This window comes from Passer domesticus, chromosome 2 (genome assembly GCF_036417665.1).
Source record: "Passer domesticus isolate bPasDom1 chromosome 2, bPasDom1.hap1, whole genome shotgun sequence".
Lineage (NCBI taxonomy): Eukaryota > Metazoa > Chordata > Aves > Passeriformes > Passeridae > Passer > Passer domesticus.
The window spans coordinates 122,614,014-122,634,204 of record NC_087475.1 but is presented as its reverse complement, the minus strand read 5'-3'; the positions used below and the strand labels follow the sequence as shown (position 1 = coordinate 122,634,204).

At 49.7% G+C, this 20,191-nt stretch overlaps 1 protein-coding gene and 1 long non-coding RNA gene across 3 annotated transcripts in view; one reads left to right on the top strand and one right to left on the bottom strand.

Moving 5' to 3' along the window:
* The window catches only part of IGSF3 (immunoglobulin superfamily member 3), a 91,749-nt gene that overhangs the window by 39,215 nt on the left and 32,343 nt on the right, over positions 1 to 20,191 (top strand). The window lies entirely within an intron of this gene.
* Positions 4,636 to 18,704, bottom strand: LOC135295011 (uncharacterized). Its single transcript, XR_010357057.1, has 3 exons — positions 15,507 to 18,704; positions 12,875 to 12,978; positions 4,636 to 7,519 (listed from the first exon to the last, which is right to left on the bottom strand). It is a non-coding gene; the product is annotated as an uncharacterized LOC135295011 (long non-coding RNA).

The window sequence follows — 20,191 nt, the reverse complement described above, 5'->3', positions numbered from 1 at the left end:
GTGCTAGGCACAGTGTGCTCTGAGCACTTAACTTCCTCAGACCCTGTCATCCTTCATTTTTAGCTGCCTATTCAAGAGAGCAAGATTTTTATGAAGGCATTTCTTACCAAAATCATTTCCTGATTGTAACTTGTAATGCCAAACATACAGAGGGTGAGAAGGTTTAGAGGGATTGGTTTTCTTTATGGCATTGTGCTGCTGCATGGAAGCAAAGAGATCCAAAAGCAGCAGGTTAACTTAGCAAGGGTTAAAGTTGGGCTCTGAAAAATTGCACAAAAATTGCATCAGCGTGCCACAGATGACCACAGGTGCTCTGGCAGTTTGTTGTCACCTTTTGAGCTCTCTCAGGTGTACTGATGCCACCTGTCCACAGACAGGAGTCCTTGCAGAGCTGCAGGTGATGGTTGAGCCCGACGGGTGCCCCACCTGGCACTGCGGCTGGAAGGGGGGAGCACTGGCACAGCAGTGTTTTCCTGTGGGGAAGGGAAAGTGGCTGGAGAGGTGGCATTATCAGGGGCATGAGTCCATAATTTGGAGAGATTCTGTGCTTTGAAAGAGCTCCTTTGTTCTGGGTGCAGGCCAGAAGGGCTGCCCTGAGAGGGGCAGGTGCTGTGGGGCAGTGTGAAAGGTGTGCTGTGGTCACAGGGGTGCTTCCAGTGTCTTATTTCTGCAGAACTTAGGAGCACTGCCCATCATCCAGCCAGCCCCTCTCAAGTGCAACAGCCAGATGAGTGTGTAAGCATATCCAGGGAAAAGCAGCCCTTTGCATGAGACGTTCCTGCCTCCAAGCAGAGTCCTGGGGTGCAGGGTAAGCTGAGCCAAAGATGGAGCCCTTTGGCTGCTGTGGGAGAGGGGATTATGGCACCCCTGCCCTTACTAAAGAAAGGAAAGGTTATGGTCATCCCAGTGCTGGGCAGTGTGAAGGAGAGAAAATGCAGGCATGCAAGGCAGAAAGTGAGTGGGCTGAGGGCGATGGAGGTGAGGGGGTTAATAACCAAGCAAAAGGTGAAAGGAGGGAAGAAAGGGAGCAGGAAGAAAAGCAGGAACAGCAGCACTGGGAAGGTGAGTGGAGGAGGGAGTGTAGAAGTGACAGGTGGAAGACCTTGGATGGGAGTTTTTTTTCTGTTAAGAGCAGTGGGGTGTGTAGGTTGGCATCTTGGAGGTACTGAAGCAGGGAGGGCTGAAATGGGGATGACCAGAGAAGGGACTGTGGCTGGAGTGAGTGTTCCTGCTCCCTCCTGCAATGGGAGGAGGTCCCAGAACTGCCAGAGACATGGGTCCCTCTCCATATGGCCTCCTTCTGCAGGGCTTTGTGGGGGCTCTTCCCCTACCATTTCCATGTGTCCTTCAGGTGCCCTAGATGCTGTTTCAGGCTTTTGACTCTGGAGCAGACAATGGGGGTTTCAGTGCTGTCTTCCATCAGGGCTGTCAGGATGCAGTAATTACCTTTGCACTGCTGCCTCCTACCCTTTATTCCTCTCCCTTTGTGACTGGGATGTCAGAGGCAGTGATGGTGCTTTGAGGAGCTCCTTTTGAAGTGACTTTGTGAGTCATAGGACTGGAGAGCAGTGGGGAGTGAGACGCTGGTGCCCGGCACTCTCAGATCCTTTCAGCTCCCTCGAGTCTGTGGCCAGAGCAGCGTGTCCTGCGTGCCCATCCTCGGAGACACCGGGCTGCTCAGATCTCCTCTGCTTAGCGAGCCTCTTGGTGAGGGTTTGGTGGGGATGGAGGCAAGGGGAGAGAAGGAACAGGACGCCAGAGGTGTGCTGGGCTGGGCAGCAGTGCTGTGGTGTTGGGTTGTGCCTGTGGGGCCGGGCTGAGATGGAGCCTGTTGCTGTGAAAAGCACAGTGCTGGCTCAGGGTGCTGAGCTGCCCCTGGCAGAAGTGGGATGAGTTCCTGCAGGCAGCCCTGTCACAGACCATCAGAGCAGCAGGATGGACTTGCTGTCTCCTGTGGTATGTTCGGGCCACGGGGTGCTCTGGTAGGGCTAAGTTCAGCCGGATAACCGTGGGCGGTTTGCACTAATGAGATGTTTCAGATGACACGTGTGCCCCCAGGAGCCACTGTAGAACCTTCCCTTCCTCGAATCTCTCACTGAAAGGCTAGAAGGTGCTTTCCATCACTGCTAAAGTGTCATGAGTTGGAGCCAGGCACCACAGTCCCAGCCCTATTACTGGTCCACTGAGCTGATGCCCACAGGGCCACCCATCCTGTCCCTTAGTATCTTCTGGTCGAAGTTGACAAGACTGAAATGTGAGTCCTCTCGTTGACTGCCAGGACTTAGCACTGCTGTTGAGCGTTCAGGGATGCTGTGCGGAGCAGCAGGACAGCCAGCCAGGCTGTCTGTGAAACCCCTGTACGCCAGCCAGAGCAGAGCCTGATTAAGCTTATGAAACCTGACAAGATCACAGCCCAAGGTGGTATTGCTGGAGGCTGCTTGACTGGGAACCATGTTCCTGTTGCAGCAGCTCGAGCATTAGGGATGTCTCTGGAAGCCTGTCATGACACACAGCTAGCCCCTGAGCAAGGAGCACGTCTCTCACAGCTGTTATCCTGCCAGCAGAGTGCAGGAAGAGCCTGCTCCCAAAAGGAGCACTGCCTGCATCTGCTTGCAAATGAGGAGCTGTTCCTCCTTCTCTGCCATCTTGGCTTGGAATGGATGGTCCCCTGAACAAGTAAATGCTGACCAGGGCACTGCTCTTTTGGCTCTGCAGGTACAGCAGCCCCTCCAGCTTGGCTGGTGTGTGTGTGTCCCCAAAATAATCAGGCTTTGTGACCCGTAAAGGACATCCCCATAGCCCCAGTGCTCCATCAATGGCCTGTGTGTCACTTTGACCCCAGATGAGGAGCTGCTGCCCATCTGTCAGGGCATGGCAGTGGGTGCCCGAGGGTGCTGTGTGCTGCCTGCTGTAGGTCTGGGAGCTGGCAGAGCAGGGACTGCTGCAGGAGGCTCTGTGCTCTGCTCACCATCAGCTAAAATAAGCTCTGAAGCGCGCTGCATCCTGTGGTACAACCTGGGTGGGAGACTACCTGACTCACCGCCTCTGCCTAGCAGCTATTGCAGGGATCTTCGTGCCACTTGTTGTGGATCTGCATGAAATCAGAGGCTTATATTTCCTAGCAATCAGTATTTCTCACGCAGGCACTGCCCTCGGATTCCTCCTGGTCGGATTTGTGGCCGTCTGGGAGAAGCAGCAGCTTCTTAAACAGACCGGCTCTTACGCCTTTGTTTCCTTCAGCCCCACAGGGTAAATCTCCTTCTTGGCACCTGATTATTTGTTGCTGCAGGGTGTGTTTGAAATTCTCATTTAGCTGGCTTTAATCCCCATCTGGGAGCTGTGTCCAGGTCCCAGGGGCTGGGTTAATACCTGAGCCCCCCCTGAGCAGCTCAGTCGCCTCTGCCTCTCCGTGAAGCTGGTGACTCTCGGGTATCCCCGAGGGAGGTACTGAGGTGAATGGACCCCTTCCCAAATGGTTACTAAGCATTCTGTGTTCCTTTGTGAGGCTGGTGAGCATTGGTGTTGCTGGCTTAGCAGCAGGTCTGCTGAGAGGCAGGGATGGAGGCTTGCAGAGCTGTATGGTCAGGTGAGAGATGGAGCTCCCCTTCTGCTCTTGCCATGAGATCCACTCCTTCACCTCTGAGGCACATCAGACATTGATACAGCTGGCAAAAATCACTATATCCCCACAAGCCACTAGCTTCTGTCACCCTCCTGCAGCTCCAGCTTTTTGCCTGACACTTCTGCAGGTAATGGCACAGTACTTTTCAAACCATCGCTCCATCTTTCTGCCTTCTCCTTCCACCCCAGAGATGCCCACAATGACCTTTCCAGTGTTCCTCTGCCACCTGCTTGCCTTGATGCCTGCTCCAGGCTGTCACCCTGCCATGTGTCCCTCTTCCAGTGTCCTTGCTCCTTTGGGCAAGACCATTCCCAGTGGAGCTCAGGGTGCTCTCTCTCCCAGCCCATGTGCCACCCCACAGGGAAGCGGCTCTGTTCTCCCTAACTCCTGCCGTGAGTTACCGGTGGTTTTTTAGGATGCTTGGTTTGCTCTCCCGTTGGCTTTCCCCCCTCCAGGTGCTTCTGTCGCTGTGTAAAGAGCTGTCCCAGCACAGAGGAGTGGCTCCCCGCTCGCTTTGTGCCTCTCTCTCTCGTGCTGCTCCTTAGGGATTGCAGATGGGGAATGAACGGGAGCGCTCTGAACGCGTGGCACCGTAATCCCTCCCTGCCCCCGCCCCTCTGCCCCCCTTTTTGCAGACATTAGTGTGATTAAAATTGCATGAGCCCACACACGGGTGTGTTTTATTTTATTTATTTGTCTCCTCCTAGTGAGTGACTGGTTTGAGGGCTGCTTTGTGGGAAAGCAGCCAGAGGGATGCTGGGGAATTTGGGGTGGTTTAAAAAACTTTCCCTCTGCGGAGCTCACAGCTGGTGTTGTGGGGCTGGTTGTACTGGTGAGACCTGCTTTTCCTGTGGGATGCTAAACACAAGCACCTCTTCCCAGCAGAGCCTGAGGTCCTTGCTGGTGGTACCTGGGTGTGTGCTGGGCAGGCAGGAGCCCCTTCCAGCGCTGCTGTGGGGCAGCAGCATCTGGAAGGGTGCAGTAGGATTGCTCCAGCAAAACTTCATCCAAGGCTTGCCACATTGCTGAGGGCATCTGCATGGCTGAGGGTGGGTGTGAGCAGCCAGTGTGAAACATAGGCATTAATTCACAGTATAGGTAAAACAAAAATAGATGCATTCTCTTTCAGCCAGGTTTGTGCACCCAGATTGGCCACAAGTCTACATTACCGTTTGAAGCAGCCTTCTGTCTCTTCCAGAAATTGAGAGAAGGCATGAAGAGTTGGATTACTTTGTTCTGCAGCTCTATTCCACTCTGTAAATGCAGTATTTTTGCCAATGCTGTGTCAAAACTCCTTGGTGGGCATTTATAATATAGGCTGTCTTACTACCTCACCCAGGGGCATGTATGGTTAGCTTTTGCATGTTTTCTCCCATTTTGGGAAAGAAAGACGCTATTTTCTTCCCTTCGGGAGGGTTTACTTTTAATTAAATGTTGCAAAGTGCAGTAGGACTCCTGTGAGGGCTCTTTTACACTCCAGGCATGGTTTCCTTGTCTGTATCTTTGCCCTGCCCTCCTTGGGCCTCTGTGTTTTTCCCCAGGTGGAGCAGTGAGCGAAAGGGGCCAGCAGCTCCCAAATGTGCTTATCCCAGGGCACTGAGTTGCCTGGAGGTTTCATCTTTTCTTCTCATGCACCACTGTGCAGCACAGGGCTCTGGAGAGATGGGCTGGGGTAGCTGATGTCCCAGCCCTGAACTCAGCCCTGAACTCCTCCAGCTCAGCTGCTCTGTCAGGTCTGCAAGCCCGTGCACTTCTAGAAGGTGGAAATGCACTGGGAGCTGTACATTCCCAGCAGGAGATGGCTTGGATGAAATGGTTGTGTAGTGTCTAAAAGGATAGCAAGGTTTCATGCAATAGCAGGACCCTGCTGGGTGCTCTGTGCAAGGGGTTCAGAACCCCATGAGGTCCTGCCCCTCTAAGGCACGAGGAGCTCCCCACAGCCCTTGCCATAATCTGCTGCAAGATGTGGCCGTCACCTGGTGTCCCCTGGCATGGAGTGCCTTCAGTGACACCACCATGTCCCCCTTCCTTTAGGAGGAGTGGGACCCTGCAAGAGTCCCTGTCAATGCCACAGGTCTCGCTGCAGGATGCACCAACTCCCAGGTTTGATGGGAGTGTCACCTGCAGGACACAGTTCCCTGGGATTCTTGGGAGTGTGGCTGCTTGCCTTCCCCCATGGGCTGGAAATCTTTGCTGGCTGGTTGGGGTTAGCATAACAAAGCATCAGGTGAGAGGGAGGCATTGAATTTCAATAAACCAGCAACTGGGGAATGAAATCTCCTTGCTTCTAATTTGAGCCCAGGCGTCCCTCTTGCTTACCTTGGAGCAAATCTGCTGTAATGCATAGGAAACAGCTCAGCAACTGCAGCTCTGGCTGTCATCGAGGTGCAGGCTGAGGTTTATTAAAGACCTGCAGAGGTCTGTAAAAAAAATTTATGATCTTCTTGGGCTTAGTCATTGCAAGTTAAATATTTGAATAGGTAGGGGCAAGCATTTTGCTGAAATTGGATGATCCCTTTCATATTTATGTTTGGTTACGCTTGCTCTGCGTGTATTGGATGCTTGGCCAGGGGCAGAGAGGGAGGTGAGGGATGAAAGGGACTTAGTACAGAGAGGGGAAAACAGGAGCAGGGAGTGATTAGAATGGAGAAGAAAGCAAAGGAAACTACTGCAGGTTAAAAATAATAACAATTAGGCTGGGGGGAACCAAGAAGAGGCAGCAAAATAAATCGGGGCCTTTGAAGAAAAAAGGGGATAGACAGTGAAGCCTTTTATTAAAATCTAAATGGCTGACTCTGAAGATAAATGAGGTTGCGAAGAAACAATGAAAATAATAAAAAGTGGAAGACAGGAAGGAGGGACATATTTAAAAGGAAAATGAGAGGTTTTCACAGGTGTGAGCGATTGAGCATGTCAGCAGAGATGCTCTGTAATCTGCTCTAATAATGTGACAGCCACTGGGGGCTTTGGAAAAACAAACATAGCCCAAACCTTGCAATTATTTTCCCAGTGAGGTGAAGTTTCCTGCATGTGTAAAGCTGATGGTGTCCTCCTTTTGTGTATCTCTGGGCTGTAGGTTACAATCCAGTCTTTCCTTTGTGGGATGTGTCAGGAGCTGCTGCAAGGACAGTAAGCAAAGCCTCTCCCAGGGCACTGCTGGCTTTTGTTCCAGGTGCAGGGAGGCTGGAGAGACAGTGATTCAGTGCTTGCCTGGGGTTCCACAGCCATTTGATCACACCTTGGGAAAATCCTGCCGTTTTCCACCCAGAGGTGTTGTGCTGCAGGGGCTGTCTGGTCTGTTTTGCTGTGTCAGTGGAAGTGGTTGGTGATTTTGGGAAAGAAGGACCAGGGCACCCTGCTTGCTAAGGAGGAGCCAACCTCCTCCTGGGCTACTGAGAGGATTTGTAAGGTGGTCACCTGGTTTTGTGTGGGTCCTTGGCACTGTGGGAGATTTCTTGTCTTGATAGGACATGGCTCTGATGGACAAAGATGTCAGACTCTGCTCTCTGATGGACAAAGATGTCAGGCTCTGCTCTGGGGAGGTGTGATGTGTTTGCATTTCTGGGAGGTCAGGTCTGACCCATGGACAGGGAGGTGGAGGAATGTGGGTGCTCCAAACCAGACTGGGGTCTCCAGTGCTGCCCATCTCCATGAGTAGCTGTGCACTGCAAGATGGGGAAGGACTGAGTTTGTTGACTTTGCTTTTCCTCCTTTCCCACTGGAGCAATTTTTTAAGGTGTGCCTGACTCCCGGCAGGGACAGTCCTGCTGCCATCCACCAGCCATGCATGCTTCAGTCCTTCTGTGGAAATAACATTTCCAGGAGGGAGCCAGTGCTTCATAGTTCAGTGGAAAGCCCCATCTCAAAATCTTCTCTCAGCAGTGTATTGGTCTGCACCTAGGGCAAAACCACAGTAGTCACCACAAGCTCTAGAGGTGGAAAACAGATAGATGACTCTTTTCCTTACAGGAAAAATGTTGAATCACAGGGACCTAATTGCTTAAAATAAATGCAGAAAATAAAAAAAAGGTAGGAGGAGACTGGTGGAGGTGAAACTCAGCAAGGAGTGCTGGTAGCCCCTGTTAGGCTGCACATCCACCCACTCTGTCTCTACTGCTGTGTTCAGGGTGAACATGACACATTTCTCGGGGATGAGGCTGCCTCTTACCCACTCTCAGCCTGTGTTTCCACAGGCAAACATCTCGTGGGCCATAGGAAAGAGTTCCCAAGCCAGGCTTACCCAAGCCAGTGGAAGGCTGTGCTCTCGATGTTCTCAGTGTGGTGGTGTGCACCTCAGCAGCTCTGTGGGTAAGGGAGGAGCATTTGCCAGCCTCCTAGGAATTTAATCTTCACATTTTCCTCATATTGTTTCTGGGTACTCTTGGGGGCTGAATTTGCATTGGTGGCATGAAAGGAATTGGCTTTTCACTTTGAACATGTGAGGTAGTGAGTTTTGCACTTTGCCTGTGTATCTTTTCCACAGCCTTATTACCCCCACCCCTTTGTGGATACCCTTAAATTCCTGAAATTATCAAGGTGAACTGCATGGATTAAAGTCTGCTACAAATATCTGTTTTAACAGCAAGGCTTAGAGGCTGCATTGGTTTAACTGAAATCACTTAGCGTGGAATTCTCTGGCATAAACCAGACCTTAATAGATCCAGAATGTCTGAGGATGATCGAGTACTCAAATAAACTTGCAATGAATTTCATGGGAAAATAGCTTTCTGTCTCTTTTATGTTGTGGTTTTTGTTTGGATTTTTTTTCAGTGATGGCTAGAAGAATGAGCATTTTTCTTAAACAAGGATGTTTGTTTTTTTTTTTTAATTCCTTCCTTGCTTATTTTGGGGCAGCAATGTACAATGTCTATTTTGCTGTAGAGAGGTGGCATTTCAAAGAGCCAGGCTAAAAGCTGTTTAGAGCCTCAGGTGTGGCCATCTCTGCTAACAGGCCACAGGTAAGAGAGTGTTTCCCAAAGAATTTCTTTCCCAAATGTGCCTGTTAATGGGAGCTATAAGAGTCCAACTGGAGCTCCCTTCCCTTATGTATTGATTTCCCCTCTCCCCCATCTGTGCTGTCATGGTTCCACTAGTTCTTCAGTCACCCTTGAGTTTGCCAGGGCACAGGAGACTTGAATACCTAATGTGCTCAAGAAAAGGTTTTAGAATACAAAAAATCCCCACCAGAATAATTATGTGGAAAAAGGAAAAAAAAAAAAAACTTCATACCATTTTAATGTAACAGAAGAAAAGGAACAGTCTAAAGCTCTTCCCTTCCTTTTTGAAGGCTGTGTTTATAGGAATTTAGCTGTGATCTGAAGTATGATAGCCTTCAAAACTGTTCTGCTTTGTTACAGGGAACAAAACAGTGGTAAGCAAGAAGGGAGGATGTGTCCTAGCTATGCCACAAAACAAGGCTCTTGAGTCTACCTTCATTGGTTTTTATTGTTGAGTGGGTCCCTTGTTTTAGACAGGATAGAATTCTGATACCAGTGCTAACTTTGTAGATTTTTATAAAAGAAAGAAGAATAAATGTGGGCAGAAGAACTACTGAAGATTGGTTTCCTGTGGGTTTTGCCTCCTGGTTGAACTGCTAAGTATCTAAAAAAGTGCAGTCACTGCTTTTCCCTGATTGCCATACCCCCATGGTTATTTTCCAGGTGACTCCTTTGGTGTCTAAAGTTGACCAAACATTTCACTGTTTTCCACAGAGAAATATTAGTACGTGGTGGGTATCTCTTCTGCTTCTCCAGCTATTTAATGAAACCTGTGGAACTTATTCTTGAGCTGCTGTCTTCCCTGTCATTTTGAGTACTTTAGCCATTCCCAAAGTAGTGGCCACTTGCTGAAGTTAGGTGGGAGACAGGTGCAAACACTGCACTGCCAGGTGGTGCTGTCTCCTCTGGAAGCCTAAATATCTGTAGGAAGAGGTTCACCTGAGAACATTTACCAGCCAGAGGCTGGTACAAAAGGTGAAGATGGAAAAAGGTACTGTCCAAAACTCCTGCGGTGCTGAGAAGCCCCTCCTGAAGAGTCTTGTCAAAAGGATTACCTTCTGTCTTGCTCCCTTGTTTTTCCTTCATAGCAGCCCAGCACATTTAGAGATCCCTCTTTCTGTAACTGCTTAGAACTTCCCTCACCCTCCTTCTGCTCCAGAGTCATTTCAGGCTGATGTGAGCTGGTGGTGTTTCCATTATGGAGTGCTTTCCCCCATCTGCTGAGCTGACAGCAGCCAGCAGTGTCTCAGCCAGCCTGCTGTTCCCAGGCTTTTCTCCCTGGGTGTCTCAGCCAGTTAAACACAGAGCCTGCCTCTGCCCAGGGCATTCCTGGGGAGCAGCCTAAGTGAAGTGCTTCATGCTGGCCATTTTGCCTTTTACCTGCAGGCCAGGGAGCAGCAGCTGGGAAGCTGGAAACTGCAAGGGCCTTTTGCACTCGGATGCAATGGTGAGACCAGCACAGAGTGGGAAAACTCGAGCTGTCTGGGGACAGGAGTGTGTCAGCTGTGCTTGGCCCTCATTCAGAGGCTTTACCAGGGGAAGGGCTGGAGGCCCTATAAATAAAATGCTGAATTCTGGTGGAGCCAGTGCTATTGATCCTGCACTGGAGACATCATGAAAACTTCCTATTTACTAGTTTATTTTGTGACTTTCTTTCTTTACTGTTTTGAGTGGGTTTCTTAATGCACTGCTTTGATGCACTGTGTGCCTTTGGGTTAGTGATAGGTGAGCCAAAAGCATCTTCTCCTTATTTTAATGAGAGATTCGTTTCCTGAACAGTTATTTTTAAATGCCCACAGTCTCCTGCAAAGGATTTGGGGTGTCCTGGAAAACTTGGAGCACTGTAGTGTAGGAGACCTACCTGTGTTTTGGAAGACTGAGCTTTTCCTTCTGACTGTAAGCATCAGTGGCCTGTCTGTGCTGCTGAGATCAATGCATATAGAAATAAACTCATTTATTAAAAGGTACTAATACAGAGATGCCAGACATGCTCAGGCAGGAAGTCAGCCGGTTGTACATGCCACATTAGCTTTTCCAGACTAGCTCATTGCTACACAATTACACTTTTTGCAGTCTGGAAAGCCCAAAGGTTTCAAGCAGAGCCATTTCACCTCCCTTTTATTTATTCTCTGTCCCTCAAATTACCACTAGCTGAACCAGACAAAGCTTGGAGAGGAGATATGACCGTAGCCATGTGAGTCAGAGGCCAAACTGCAGAAATACAGTAGAAAATAAACTCCTCAAGAAAACAGATTTGGAGAAGTGGATATTACATTGTTTTATCTATGCTACCTTGACCAGATGGCAGAAGGCTGTCAGCTGTTTGGCTGAATTTGCTTTATTCATCTTAATTCTGCTTTCTTCAGTTGCTAGTTAAGGAGAAGAGCAGGTGGTCTTTGTGGCTGGGGAACTTGGACTCCATCCTGCAAGAGCCAGACTGTGCCTTTCATTCATTATGAGGGTGCCAGCTTCAGAGTAACAGTTCTGACCTGCCAAAACCTTGTTGGAAGAAAGTAGCTTGGAAATATGCAAAAGAGCCACCACCCTTCCTTCCAGCTTCCAGAAATCCTTCCAGCTCCTGCTGGCTTTGTGGCTCACTAGATGGTTATTGTCTGGTGAAGATGTATGTTTGTGTAATATGTTAGAAATAATTTCCATGCTTTAAACAGGACTGATAGATGAAGAAAGGATTTCCACTGTCTTAGTTTGTATGGGTTTGGTTTTTGCCTTAGATTTCAAAACCTCTTCTCATCTACCTATTAACTATCCTATGTCTCTCAGTAATCTGCATGTGAAGGGTTGTGATTCTGTCCTTCCCTGTCTGTGCATCAGGATGCCAGTGTTCTCTCTTTGTCTTTCCATGGGAACTTGAGACCCAGACCTGGGCTGAACAGGAATTTTAGCTGTAATAATAGAGAGTAAAGCCTAATTCTATGCTTTCTTTGGTACTTTGCTTGTGAGGGTTAAAATGCTCCATTCTTGTGTGTTCAGCAGAAAAGTGGGTTTTGGAAGGGATAGACTCAGATCCTACTTGCAAAAACCATCTCCCAAGTGTGCCTTGGTCTGTGTTGTCTTGCCCTGGAAGCAGAAATAAAGCACTGCTGAGCCTAAGGAGTAGGACAGAAGGGGATACTGGAAGTGATCGTGGGCTTTGCACCTCTAGGGACGGGTTAGGTGCCCAAAGGCAGATGGGAGAAAGGTGCTTGCTGGTCTCAAAACCTTCATTATTGAATTAGTGAAGGAGAAACAGCTCTCACGTGCACACCTTGACCTCCTGTGTGATCTCTGCCGAGCTCTTGAAGTGGGGGCACTAATCTCTGAAAGCAGCTCTTGCACTCTTATCTGCTAGTGTTGCTTGTATAGCCGAGGTGGAGGAGAATGAATCCTCCTTGAAAATTGATTTTTGAGAAGGGTGACTTACCTGACTATAAAGCACCACAAACATTATTATAGTCCTGGGGGGAATGTGGCCTGGGATGTGTTTTGAAATGATACTACACGACTCTCCTTGTTCAGCTGCTCATATTGCCTGCCTGCCTAAGTGCACTAGGTGGAATGAAATCAGGCTTTTCAAAACATTGGAGAAAAGAGGATTTTCTAAGCTTCCTATTTCTGTCATTTCTTAACTTCAGCTTCAGAGGTGTAAAACATTAAGACAGTGTTACCTGCACAGCTTCAGAGGAGCCTGGGCTCCTCTGTGTTTGCTCCTTTTCTGCTTTCCCTGCCTGTCCTGCAGGCTCCAGGAGGCTGTGGCTTAGCAGGTTGCCCTGTGCTGGTTTAAGCCACAGCAAATTCCCACATCCCTGCTCTTAGCTCCCAAGTGCTGTTAAGTAAAACACATCAGCTTAACCCTCGGTGGAAGAGTTGCGTGCTGGCGCGCTCTGCCCTCGTGTTTGCAGTGGCTCAGGCTTGCCTTAAGCTGCGGTAGCTGCTCAGGATCAGCGGGAGAGCTAAACCCTCACAGAGGTGAGATTGTGGAGCAGGGAGGGAGGCAGAGGAGGGATTTCTGGTCTGTCTCACCTTGGCTTGCTGCTGGAGGTTGTTGTCTCCACAGGTGAGGGGCTGTGGCACATGGGGGTCTGCAGCCCACTGCTGCCCTCCCTGGGTGTCTCCCCCAGAATTTGTTTTGGAGGGGTCTGTGGGGTGCTTGTGGGGCTGGGCTGGGCTGGCCAGGTGTCACTGAGCAGAGCAGCTGGGTCAGGCACAAGTCCCAAGGCCAGTGTCATCCAGAGCAGAGCCAGGGGGTGAGCATTACCTTTAGGAGAGCTGTGAGAGCAGGGCAGTGCTGTAGTGTGCCTGGATCACATCTGGGGCTTCTGTGACCACAGAGCCTGTCCAGGAACCACCTCCTGCCAAGTGCTGGGTAATGAGAAAGGGACATACAGCTTTTTAGCAAGCACAAGTTCCCTCGTTGCAGAGAAGCAAACATCCATGTCCTTTTGGGTGTCATCTCTGCCACCTCCTCAAGGCTATTTTTTACTTGCAGGCTGATTTGCACAGTCCCTGCAGAGCGCATCTACCTCTCAGAGCAGGATTGCGAAAAAAAGTGTGCATGTGTGAGGGAATAAAGGTTCTCCTCCCTGAGCTGGCTGGGAGATGGAAGCAGGGATGAATCCTGTGCTCTGTGTCACACACCCAGCTCATGGCACTCCTTGGCTGCCTCTCTGTCCTCAATGTCTTTGCCCTTTGGGCTGCTGTCATCAGGGTTCACTCTACTGATGCTCCAGATAATTTTTGCTTAATGAACAAATGATGACTCCCACTGCTGGGTGCCGCCTTGTCCTTTTACCACCCCTTTCTGGTTTCTCCTCTTTTCTTTTTTTTTTTTCATTTTAATGAGGTCGCTTGAACTTTTCCACCTAAATTAGCTGTCCTAATAACCAGATGTACCTTGGGATGCTTTGGGACAGGGTGGATAGAGGAGAAGGAGCTTGTTAGCAGGAGCCTGGCTTCTGGTGTTCCCAAAAGCAGCTTTGGCTGAGGGCAGGGGCTGTGAGTGTGCTCCCAGCACCTGCCACACTGCACCCAAAGCAGTCAGGCGAAGGGGCTAGCATTTTTGGAGGGGCATCCCCTTAAAGGAATGATCTGAACAGCACTGTGCTGTTCAGATCTCTGGGGCTCCAGAGTAAAGCCCAAGGCAAAAGGGGTCCTTTTTCCTGCAGCTGAAGCACTTGTGAGAAGTTCAGAAAGCTTCAGCTCTCCCAGGTCCCTCAAGGACAAGCCAGAACTGGGGCTGAGCACATCTGCTCCCCTTACCCTCCCTGTGTACCAAGGGCATGTGTGCATCTCTGAGAAGGTCCTGGTGTACCTGCTGCCGGCCCCCATGGGCTTGTGTGGGGCTGGGGACGCTGCAGGAGAGCATTGCTGTCCTGTGTGCCTGGGGTGGGCGTGCTGGCTTCTGTCCATGATGTCTGAGGGGTCTCACAGAGCTCAGATGTGCGGGAAGCACCTCTTGCAGGGGGCATTGTGGAGACATGGAGCAGGTTGTGCAGTGGGACCCTCTGCCACTGCCTGGGAGGGAGCACAGCCACAGCCTCAGACGGGTGGGCTGGACATGTGGCAAGTGGAGCCCTTGACAGGCACGGAGAAGTTCAGGCCCTGAGTCAGAAAGCTGACCTAACTTCCACTTTTTGCATCTTCTCTCGGATTCTTTTCTCCCCTTTCTCTTACATTAGTTACTTCTCTTTAGTTTTTTTCCTGTGCCCTTTCTCACTTGCTGCTTGGACCCACCCAGTTGCATTGGGAGATGCATTTCTATTGGCATAATCATTCTGGGCAGTCGTTAATGTACCAACAAGGATACCATTGTAATAGGAGGATTTATTACTGCTGCTGTGAAACAACTGCCATGCTGTCTCACTTAACTCTTCAGCTCCCCTCCTGACTTCTGCCAGCAGCTCAATCAGTAGCAAACTGCCCTTTTAAAACAGCTGCAAGCATGCAACCCGGGGATGTGTTATTTTATTCTGGTTTTTTCCTGCTCTTACCATAGGATGCTGCAAGTGATATGAATGAGACCGAGTTCAGTGCTTCACCCTCTGTTTCTGGATTGAGTTGCAGCTGAAAGTGACTTTGCTGTTAAACTTCTCATTTAAAATAAGATTTAGATACTTCCATGAAGATGAAAAGTATATTTTGTCTACTTTTCTTTAGCCACAGCAGTAGTGTGGCCTAAAGAATCTTGCTAGACCTTGAAAGGAATTAGCTATTTCAAAGAAGTGAATGACTTCTTTTTTAGTTTAGTTAATTGCTAGTATTTATCTGCCTTTAACTATCCTTATTTTTCAGTGCAGAAGGGGCTTTGCTGAAGGAAAGTAATCCCCAAACAACCAGACTATTAATATTTGTTTTTCCCTGTGGTAGGCAGAGCCTGTGGCTGTATGTTGGTAGGCAAGGAAGAGAAGAGGGAAAGTTCTGCACAGAGACCCTGCACCCTCAGTCACAGTGAAAATACCTCTTGGGGTGGTAGGTTTTACTTCTCAAATTCTGGTCTCAGGTAGGACCTTGGGCAGTGGAGGGAACTTAAAAGCAGCAACAGCAGAAACACAGCTTTCCTCTGCCTGCAGCCACCTGAGAGTTTCTAGCTGGTGCTTAAAAATAAAACAAGCTAAAGAGATGCTACCAGTGGTGTGATCAGCTCAGATTTTTTCCCCCTTGCAAAGGTGACATTCATCAGTTTTGCAGTGTGACAGGTTTGTGTTTGCTCCCTGCTGAAGTCTCTACACGTGCTCCTGACTGACAGGGAGGAGTGCCTGGTGCTGCAGCAGGTATGGATCAGCATGTACAGCTAATTGCCAGGCAGGAGGGCTCCAGAGGATCACACTGCTAATCTAGATACTGCTCCTGTCTTACCACCACCCCCTCCCTCCCACTGCACGCCTGCACACCTGGATCCTGTTTGGAATAGGAATCAATATTGCTGTGGGGGAGGGATGGAAGGAACGTGCATCCCTGAGAGCTTCCAGTGACTGGGAGACAACAGACCCCTTCTAGCTGCTCCTGTGTCTCTGGTGGCAGCCCCTCCCTCCTTCCCTGGGGTGGCATGGGTGGCCACAGAAGGATTAGCAGATTTGGCAGAGTCTGGTAACAAAGTGCTGTGCTCCTGTTCCTCATATTCCCACCCTCACTGCTATTCAGGTGCCTCCCAGTGCTCTCCTCTGGCTTCACCAGGGTAGCTCTGGCATTGCTTTTAGCATCTTGTTTCTGTCTTGCACACACAGCTGGAGGGCTTTGGAAGGTTTGTTGGTGCTGAGCTGTGATCCCTATGGGGCAACAAGATGTTGTGGGGCAGATGGAAACATATCTTTTGCACTAATTCCCTGCAAAATCCAGGGTTTATGTCTTAACCAGAAACAGCTTCTTAGGGGTAGGGAATGTATGTGTGTGTTCTTCCTAAGCAGTTCACACCTGATACTTGGTAAGCTTAGCTCTGTCCAGGTGGCATGAAGCAGGCAGCTGGGGGCACTGGGTAGCTCCATAGAGTGTCTCTAAAGTGTATCAGTGGGTAAAAGCTATAAGGAAATCCAAGGGAAGAAGAGATTGCTGGGTTTTGCTTGTTCTGCAGTGGCCCTGAGGTGCTCCAGCTGTATTGGGTTGCCTATCTTAAGTTGTATTACTCCTGAAGAGCCTGAAGTGTAAGGCTGCTGTGGTGCTAAGTGATTTTCACAGCATTGTTTCACCAGCCTCTGGCTCCCAGCCTGATGCTCCTCCTGCATCCCTTAGCAAGGAATGGGAGTCTCAGGCAGGTTTGCTGCCTTGCCTGGGAGTAGACAAAACATCGATCTCTGCTTTGTGTTGGCTCATAAAAGCTTTCATAACCTACCCCTTAGAGATGTTTGGGGTTTTGGAGACCCAAGGATGAACCAGAGCCAGCCTGGGGAAAAGAGAGACACCTGGATCATCCTTGTGTGTGTGGGCAGAGTTCAGCATGGCACTGGGAGCTGCTGCAAGCCTGGAGGCTTGGAGAAAAGTGTGTTGGAGAAAAGGTGTGCACCAAGTGCACACCTGGGAACTCCAGTCTCTGCTCCCTACCTGTTTTCTGGCAGACTGCAAGCCAGTTCCTTGTCCTGAAATTAGCCATAATTAGCTCACTGATGGTGTGTTACTGATGTGTGTGCGTTTGAGGTGGGTTTGGCTGGAGCTGGGTGTGCAGGCTTCCTGAGGAGGGCTGCCCTGGCCAGTGGGGAGCAGCTCTGAGCTCCTCCTCCTGGGACTCTCCCTGGCTGAGTCCCTGACACCCTCTAGTGGAAATATTTATATTTAATATTTCAGGAGCTTTCAGAACGTGGTGGTGGTTGTGAGCACCCTGTGCTCAGCAGCCCATCCAACACCCTCTGCAGTGACCTGTGGCCTGGGGACTCATAGGAAATGCTGTAGTCCTTGCTCTTAAGTGTTGTATGTACAAGCTCAGAACTGTCAGCTGTGACTGGCTCAGGGATGATAGCTCAGTAGATTTGCTGCCAGAAATTGCTTTTCAGCCACTCCTCTCCTTGTCCAGCTGCTTGCTGCCAAACCTAACCTTGATGCTGGAGAGAAGGGAGTTCTACTGACGCCTGCAGAGGGATGGACTTGTGTTTGGGGACAAGGAGGAAGCAAGGCTGGATGCTGGGGGCAGTGGAGAGAAGGCTGCCTGGATGGCACATTGAGAAGAGAAGAGAGGAGAAACAGGCAGGAGCTGGGTGAGAAAGAAGGAGCAAAAGGATGTGTCGTGCAGCATCCCACTTGGCTCTGATTCAGGTGTGGCTCTGCTCCCTTTCAAACAGGGAGGTGACTCTCATCTAAGCTTGTCCTTGCTTTCAAGTGGAGCTCAGCTTACAGAATGTCCCCAGAAGCCCTGGTGCTTGCTGTGGCAGGTGGCTGCAGGATGAGTGTGGGTGGCTGGCAGCAGAGCCAGGGCTCCCAGGTGAGCTCTGTGCTAAGACTCACTCGTGTCCTGATATGCAAGCTGATGTCTGTGACACCTGAACAGGGTGACAGGCTTGGGAGGAACTTCTCTTCCGAGAATGCACATCCTGCATGCTCTGTCCTGCCCTGGTGAGCACCTTGTGGTGCTCCCTTTTTTCTGTGTGACTTGCAGCCCTAGTCTGCTCCAGCCTGATGCAAGCCATGCCTGTAGCTCTCTTGTCACATGGAGTCACAGAGTGGGTGAGATTGGTAGGGACCAGTGAAGATTGTCTCTTCAATCTCCTTGCTTGAGCAGGGTCCCCCAAAGCACATTACTCAGGATTGAGTTCAGAAGGCTTTTGAGTATCTCCAGAGAAGGACCCTCCACAGCCTGGGCAGTCTGCTTCAGTGCTCTTGTCATCCTCACAGAAAATGAGTGTTTCCTCATGTTTCTCTCCTCCTACTGCTCAGCACCACCTTGACACCTGCCCTTCAGACACTTGGATGAGGTCCCCTCTCAGTTACCCCTTGTTGGTGCAAGCCAGTGGGGTCTGTGCCTTGGGAATTGCATTTTCTCTTCTCCTACCAGCTTCCCTCTGGCTGAACACAGCACCAAGGCACATCTTACAGTGTAAATAAAACAGCTGTTTGTGTATCACTGGCCAAGAATGAGAGTGATGGTGTGAAGCACAGAGCCTCCCCACTGTCCCAGCCCCCTGAGGGCTCTGGCTTGTTCCTCTCTGATCATCTGATCCTTGGAAAACTGAGCTTTCATTTATCAAACAAGTGTCAAGTCCTCCTGGTTAGGAAGGTGGCACTGACTGAATATATGTCCCTGCCATGCTGATGTAAGACAACAGCCTGAAGGCTGTGTGCAGCCCAAAAGGTTGGACCAGTTCTTCTAACCAGGAGGATTTTGTTTGGCTTTTTTAAGTAAAGTAGCAGGAGGAATGCAGCACAATGTGTCAGGTGTTACCACAGTTAAATTACAGTGTTAACCACACGCTGACACCTCCTGATTTTTCTCCAGGAGTGCACTTTGCAAAAACTTGCCTATGTGGGATAAAGGATGCTAACCCTCCAGCTGGGTTATGACCTGGAAATACGAAGTCATGGTTCCAGCTGGCAAAATGATGTTTGTGCTAGCCTCCAGCCTGCTCAGGAAATGGTGTGGCAAGTGCTTGCCTGAGACCCAGCCTTCAGACAGGCTTCCCATTGTATTACTCCCGGGAAGTGGGCAGCTCCATGTCTGGCAGGCCAAGTGTCTGTCCCCTCTTAGAGCATGACCTGGCTTGTCCTGCAAAGCCAGACAGGCTCCTGGGGTCAGCAGCTCCCGTGCTTACCCAGAGAGCAGCTGTGCTGCTGAGCAGGGCTGGGGGGCACACAGGGAACTTGTGGGGTACACAGGGCTCTCAGACCAGGGGAGAGAGGAGGCACATTTCCTTCACATGTGCCTGCTTTCATCCCATAAACTGTTGCACAGACTCTGCATTCAAAGCATCTCCTCAGGAAAGTCACTCCAGCAAGGTGATGATGAGTCTTAATTTATTTAAATAACATAGGAGAAGTTGTAAGAGCCCATGGCTGGAGGGCAAAGAGAAAGGAGCTGTGCATCTGTGGAAATTACTCAGTAAGGTTTGAAATGAGAAGTTTAAAGCTTGTTGTGCAGGCATCGTGAACTGGCAAGGTTAGTTATTGCTGTCACCACTGTTTGGGAGTCAGGGTAAGGGAAAAGGTGAAGTAAGAAGGATCCTGGCCAGAAACTATTGCAAACGAGCAGGGCATGAGGATTCCAGTGAGAGGGATGAGGGAAAGGGAGGGAGTAGAAGACGTGGTAGTGGCAGGGCCAGAGACAATGACCTGCAGTGTAGCCAGCCTTACAAGGTATTTTTCCTGTCAGGCAGTAACTTGGGTGGTGAACGTGTAGTAAAAGAAAATGCTCCCATCTGGACTCGATGTGGGAAGATTTCCCTCTCATTTACTCCCAACTTGTTCCCTTTTTTCTTTGCCCTCTTCTGATTTTGACTTTTCTGCCATAAATAATCCCAGTGGTTGTCTTCACTGCAGCTCATTGCTCTCTGTAGCAGTGCCTGAATGAAACAGATGCAGCTTCTGGCAGCTCAGCTAATTTTGTCAAACCATCCAGAGCTGTCAATGAAACCAAACTGAGATATGTTAATTATATTCCACTGGTATGTGGCAAAACCGTGGGCATTAACAGGCTCACTAACACTGCCTTGCCTGCAGAGCTGGGGAGAAGGTTTACATTCTTCTTTCCACATGATGTTCCTTGAGACAGTAAAGTCTAGAAAGGCTTCTTTATTAAAGTTTCATCTTCTGGTGGTAAAACCTCTCTTTAAATCCCAGCAAGGTTGAAGGGCTGCAGTTTTTGGTTTTCATCCTGATTTTAGCAGCTATACTTCTTTGCCTCTGGTTAATCAAGTGGAAAAGTAGCCAGCAGTTTTACTACCAAGTGCCTTGAGGTGACTGTGTCCTGGGAGTCAGCACTGGTCAGGATGCAATTGTATTGCTGCCCTTAGAGGAGCCAGTTCCCTCTGAATGCAGAAACCCCTTCCTTTGGCCTGAGGGGGTCATTAAAAGAGGAAACAATATAAACTATGGAGAAGGCAATTGGATCTCCTGACTTTTTTATAAGGGAAGGTTAAAGGAACTGAATATGTTTGGCTTA